Source organism: Pygocentrus nattereri, chromosome 5 (assembly GCF_015220715.1).
Source record: "Pygocentrus nattereri isolate fPygNat1 chromosome 5, fPygNat1.pri, whole genome shotgun sequence".
NCBI lineage: Eukaryota > Metazoa > Chordata > Actinopteri > Characiformes > Serrasalmidae > Pygocentrus > Pygocentrus nattereri.
The window spans coordinates 38,486,930-38,493,623 of record NC_051215.1 but is presented as its reverse complement, the minus strand read 5'-3'; the positions used below and the strand labels follow the sequence as shown (position 1 = coordinate 38,493,623).

Here is a 6,694-nt window from a genome sequence, read left to right as displayed (position 1 = left end):
AGTCCTGTATCACACTGACACTGCTGTTTATAGATCAGATTGAAAACTTCCATCTATGCATATTTTAAAAGTTAAATGTACATTTTATAAAGCAGAACTTTAACATGAATTTTCAAAATCATTTAAAAATCAAATCTTGGTATAAAAAATGTTTTATTATGGAAGCCCTAGGTGTCTTTATCAGACCAAAAACAGGTTTAATCTGATGAGAGAATACATGGCATGCTGTTTACATAACCATTTGAATAATATGGCAACTACCAAAATCAGATCGTATTATTAAAGCACATGTAAACACACTTGGTGTTAGTAATAATTCAGTGTTGGTATGGTTCTTCAGATTGTAGAAAAATGAAAAATGGAATTATTGCCCAGGTGCACAGGTTTAAATGCTTCCCCCAACCCCTTCAAAATCCTTACAGGACATATTCAACAAGAAAAATACTTCAGTACATTGCTATTAGAGGGGAGAATCACCCTTTCCCTACTGAACAAAAACACACTCAAGCTCTTTTGTAAAAAACATACACACACACACACACACATATCCACAAAACAACAGTGTGCTGCTTACATGCTACTCACATCGATTCAGCTCCCGGGGGCCCAAACCAATTTCTCTTGTTCTCAGCGCGTCTCCCTGCCTGAACCTGCAACAGCCATCAAACCCATTAATCCATCCACCGAAGATGACTATGACTGATTTGGCCGCCAAACAATCAATTTGTATCTCTCTCACTCCCCCACTCACTGCCTTTCTTTTGTGGATGTACAGAATATCATGAAAAAGTGTCAGCGGTAACAGTTTCACAACAGTGAAGTAATAGAGTAATAAGGCAATCAGCGTTTGACCTTGGAAGACAACTAATTCATCTGTCCATCTATCTTAATTATTTCACTTTTCAAAGCAGCAAGAAAGAGAAACTGTATGTCATTCATCCCTCCGAGGCAATCCCAGCTCTTCACAAGTGTTGGTGTTGTTGTTTTCTATTGTTTTATGGACTGCAGGAGAGACTGTATTGTTCCTGGGAGAATACAGAAAACTGTAACTACAGTATACACCCTTCTAATACACACTTCATTGGGGTGTGAAAGGGTTGTGTAGAAACAATGGGATTTTAATAAACTGGTGCTCCAAATGACAAATATATACTGATGTGCAACTATGTGAAAGCAAGTTTAACCTTTGTTACATTATAGTGCCTAATCTCGTAGACCCATACAGAATTATTTCAATGCTTTTTACCATAGTAACAACATAACGTCTTTTATCCAATAATGCACTAACAAGCCAAGAGGCTCTAAAGCACTTCTGTGGTGGCTCACCAGGCTCGTCTCAGTGGAGGAACATGAGGCCAAAACCCCGCATGAATGGTGAGGAGCAGAAGGTAGGGTCGGCCATGTCTGGGAAAAGCTGCAGAGGAACATTTGTCAGGAGACAGTGACAAAAAGGGAAGGGGGGGGGGGGTTCTCCATGCTATTCAGAGACAATTTGTAAGCACGGCTGTTGAAGTCAGGCCAAAGACTGGCGAACAGCTGGAGCCCCACCATGATTGATAAACGTGGGCCCCAAGAACTTCATTTCGATGTGAATGAAGACAAAAGCCCGACAATGTTCAGCGAGTGTGTAATGTTAGCGTCATTAAGTGGCAACTCTGGACATGCCCTGGTCCTCAGATGGGGGATTGGGGGATGCCATGAGGGAGGTCAAGACCCATACTAATTACCATTTTATGACAAAATGGTCTTTGTAGCTTAGCAATTATTGATTTACTTCTCAGGGAACATCATTATAGAGAGGATAGACTGGAAATGTGGATTGATCAGTCGTTCAAAAGACAGTCAAGAGGTGAATGCTGCCCCTTAGATTCAGATTCATATTGCAGGTGTACGTGTGCTGTCTATGACTGAGGCTGCTTTACCACACCACTGGCTTTATTCTCGTTGAGAAGGGAAGCAAGGAATTCATGGTCTATCTTTCCTTATCACCATGTGATGCACAAGCCAGTCAAGCATCTGCTAGTCCTTTGAAAAAGTGGCGTCACCCACATCACAGGAGCTGCTAGTTCTTCACCATTTGTGGTGCTGATGTGCTGTAAGGGAGAAATGGACTACATGATGGGCTAAGACAAAAAAAAGAAATAATACCCTAAAGAAGATTCAAACCAATTAAAGAGAGCAGGTACACAACAACCATATCAGGGTACTATTGTAATGGCATAAACAACATGGTACCTGATTGTGTATCAGCCCATAATTTTATTTTACTTTATTTTATTCTACCAGTCTTTTGTTTTTTTTCTCAAATATATCAAAAGTAATTCACGTTTTTGTTTATTTGCTGAGTTTGACATAAAATAAAACATAAAATACAAAGTACATAAAAATAAAAAAAAACATTAAAAAGTTATGCCATAACCTTTGCACCAGTCATAGTAATTGTGCATTAAAATATGCAGAAGTGTGTTTTCTGTTGAGGATGCCTACTTATTGTTGCTTAGAAAATCATTAAAACGTCATTTTACCAGGAGCACCCAAACATTTGATTGTATACATAATGTATTGTGAAAAAAAAGATTGAGATTGTTGAAACAAGGGCTATATAACCAAATGTTTCTATTCAAATGCAAGTGCTTCCTGCTGAAGAGCAGTACATCAATAGAACTGTACATCACCTGCCTCCTGAGTCACTGACTAAGAGTAAAACCAGTTGGCCCTTTGCCTCTGTGTCTCTGTAGCAAAGCCTTTTGCCTATTTTGTGACCCATGGAGGACCTGGTCAGTGGAGCATCTGATAACCAATTTTCTTATGGTTAATAATATTGACTGTGTGAAGTAGCTAAGGAAAAAAGCCATCAGTGTCATTCACGTAAAACTTCACAGTAAGGAATTTTAGAGCTATATATTTAAGTTCTATATGCATGTATGCTACATTCTGAAGTTTAGATTCACTGTTAAGATCAATGTTTTCAATGCAAAACAAATTTGGTCTCAGATAAATGTCCAAAATTTCTACCTTTATCCTTTAGAATTAAAACAGGCTGTTTTTGTTACTTTGTCTTTAAGACTGTTGTGCCTTATTCAAAATGCAGTCCAGGCTGAAACACTCTTTATAACTTCAGCCTGAATGAGTGAGGCTGAACTACTGTAGGCTGAGTAGGTGGATATATGTATATAGATGCATTCGTTTTCATGACATCACAAAAAATAATGTATTCAAAACAGACGGTTTTGGCAGTTTCTATACATGGACTGGATTGGGAGCCTACACCAATTGTAGCAATGTTTACATACTAGATTATTTTTATTAAATAAATGTGTGAGAGATTCAGTTTTCCATTATATGGGCCCTTTCAGCTGCATTTGGTTACATACTGACTTAGACTCTCTATATTCCAGCCAAATGCTGCTCTATAATGGTGGCCAGTGCATTGTGTTTTAGAACTATTTGATTCATGAAAAGCCCTTTAACTCCTTTCTGTATTAAATATGAAAACTGTGACCTTTTTTAAAATAACAAATAACTATATTTGTCACCACACAAAAGCTTTTCTCATTGAGTCAGTAAGCAGAACAAACCGGATACATCTATCCATGACCTATTAAATGGCTGGGTACATTGAGGACTCATGGACCAAATGGAAAAGTTTTCAGCCGCTAAGTGAAATTTATAGCAGTGTCTGGAGTCAGTAAAAATTGGGGATTGTTCTATTTTAATTCTGGGACTCAATTTCAGACATCCTTACTGCGACAAAGTGGATCCCCGGGCCATCCATCCAGCAATACTTGGACGAATTTCAGCTGCCATGGTTCACGATGAATGAGTGAATATTGATGAACATGAAAGATCTACAGGGGCAATCTTTTTCCCCTCTTTGGCAGAGCAGGGGAGTAGAAGGCGCGGCGACGATCCCAAGGGAGGAGTGCACCTCTCTCAATATTCAGAATATTCGGGATAAACTTCAGAGAGAGATATCAATCTCACTTTGAAGCACTGGGTCTTCATTTGTTTGTGAGAGATGTGAGGTGTTCGCCAGATGACTGTGCCAATTCTTCAAAAGGCACTTACAGTAGAGACACACACCACAGCATCTGCCTTTGTTGCCTGGGTTCTTAGGGTCTTCTCAATCCGAGCAAAGCCTTGATTGAACCACTGCACCCATTTCACCTGCGAATTGGAATGAAAAAAAAAAAAAGAATTTTGTATTGATATTGAATTCAGTGTTGGTACCAGAAGTATGACAGTTTACTATGACAATTTGAGTGTATACCCTAAAAAAGAGGTTCTTCAAGCATTCTTTAGTAAAGGTGTTGGTTATATGGACCATTGTACTAAATAAGTTCAATCGGGGGAAAAAAAAAAAAATATATATATATATATCTTATGCATTGAACACAGTGATCCAATGTTCTTTGCTGGCAAAACTATGTGAAACTGCTTTCAAATAATGTGACCCCCTTGAGCAGCAATGACTTTAACCAAACAGTTCCTGTAACTGTTGATCAGCCCTGCACATTGACTTGGAGGAATGTTGGACCTTTCCTTCTTACAGAACTGCTTGAATTCTGTTATGCTGGTGATCCTGGTTCCTGCCACAACATTTATATTGGATTAAGGTCTGTACTTTAACTCAGCCATTCCAAAATGTACCATTTCTTCTGCTTCAACCATTCTTTGTAGACTAACTGTTGTTAATAGAACCATTGTCCTTCTTCAGGACTCACCTTCTGTTGAGGCTCAGTTTTTGAGTGGGTTCCCTAACATTCTTATATTTTCTTAATATAATCCAGAATTCACTGCTCCAACAAATGATGGCAAGCTGTCCTTGGCCAATAACAGGAAAAAAATCCCCAAATCATGATACTGCCACCACGGTGTTTCTCAGTGGACACATACTAATGCTGGAATGTAGTGTTTAGTTTTTGCCAAACATAACATTCCTCATTTTACCCATAAAGATCTAATTTTGTGTGGCTTTCTCCATACTATAATTCCATACAAGTTATTTTGTTTAGCGCTGCCTGATGGAAGACTGAAATGAATGAAAACTGAAATTAACCAGTGTAAGTGAGGCTTGCAGATCCTTAGGTGTTACCCTGCAGTTCTTTGTGATCCCCCAGAATATGATACGTTTTACTCTTGGAGTTATTTTGGTTGGATGACCACTCCTGGGAAAGGTAACAATGGTGTTGAATTTCCTCCATTTGTATACTATCTGCCTGACAGTAGATTGGTGAAATCCACACTCTTCAGTAATTCTTTTGGAACTTCTTTAAGCCTAATGACCAATGTTTTTAAAATAGGCTTAGGTCAACCACACTCATCCAATTGATTGAACCTCCTGACCCTGATTATTACCTATAAAAATCTGATCGCTATAAGTCAAAAAAAACATCTTTTGTGACTACATGTTCATAATGACAATGTCAGTATACACTCTTAAAACGTGGTCCTTCAAGGGTTCGTTACTAAAGCCAGTGGTTACATATAGAACTCAAAGAACCATTTGAGCGCATAAATGATTCTTCATTATGATAGAAAACCTCTTGTGTATGGGCCTAAATAGTTCTGAAGTACCAAATATAGTTCTGTTTTTTGTACTATAATCAATCCTTTTTTTACTAAGAGTGTAGGAGTGTCTCTTCATCTAAGACAGCAGAAAGCAACTTAGAAAACAGATCTTGATGAATTATGATCCTTAATACCTTTCATCCACAAATGAATAGCACTGATATGTGAAACACCTAAAACCTAAAAGAAAATTGCATTTTTTGCATAGTCTCGTTTAGTAATGTTTAGATGTAGCCTGTCAGAGAGGAAATAGCTTCATTCTAACAATATAACCTGCAAATGCACAAGAGCATGACAATTGAGATCAGATATAAGCCCACAATGGCATAAAATCTTGTTACACGTGTTTAATAGCTATTTCGGCATGTTGCATTCATGTTCCACAGTGAGCTGCATCCTGAGTCCTAGTCCTTAAGCACTGTCAGCAGTGAGCGGGACCAATAATGACTCTATGAGGCAAAATAATTACACACGTCCTTCATAACGCACTCATCCCTCACCCCAGTGAACTTCTCTCTCTCTCGCTTGCTTCTCGCCGCTCTGCAGCAATGCCACCCACCAGCATCTATAAACACATTCACATGACTGTCAATTTACTCTTATTTTCTGTCACTTTTTCTCCTCAATGGACTCTCTGAGAATGACAGTGCATGTGTGTGTATGAGGGAGAGAGTGTATAAGGGCTCTGGCTGTGGTTTTAGCGGAGCAATGGGCCGTGCCGGCCTCTCTGTGAGTTTGTTTATAAGGGGAGTCTTCACAGCCACTCTTGTTGAGCCTGGTTTACCAACACTATTGATTGCAGGTGATGTCCTGGACAGAGTCCATCTGACCTCTAAGGGGACTTAAATACATCATTGTCCAGAAGAGGGACCTCAGGAGACCTCCTGACCACAGTTGGACACTTACACACTCTTGTGCACACACATACACTTACACAGAGAGTACATATTCTTTTAGCATCATATTTATAAAAGAAAAAATTTTGAACACTATCAAGAAGAATAAAATCTAAAAGAGAAAATGTCACTGCAATATCAAAACCTTATTGTTCTATACTTTTGACAACAACATTTGCCTTTTACAATGTGTGAACATGTCATGAGTGTATTCCAATACAGTACTG

The 6,694-nt window shown here is 38.6% G+C and overlaps 1 long non-coding RNA gene across 1 annotated transcript in view; it reads right to left on the bottom strand.

Moving 5' to 3' along the window:
• Positions 1-3,140: 3,140 nt before the first annotated feature.
• Positions 3,141-6,694, bottom strand: part of LOC108442265 — a 117,845-nt gene continuing 114,291 nt past the window's right edge. The window contains exons 6-7 of the long non-coding RNA XR_001859021.2: positions 6,072-6,136; positions 3,141-4,167 (exon numbers count right to left, since the gene is read on the bottom strand). This is a non-coding gene — a long non-coding RNA (uncharacterized LOC108442265). The remainder of the gene's footprint in view (positions 4,168-6,071; positions 6,137-6,694) is intronic.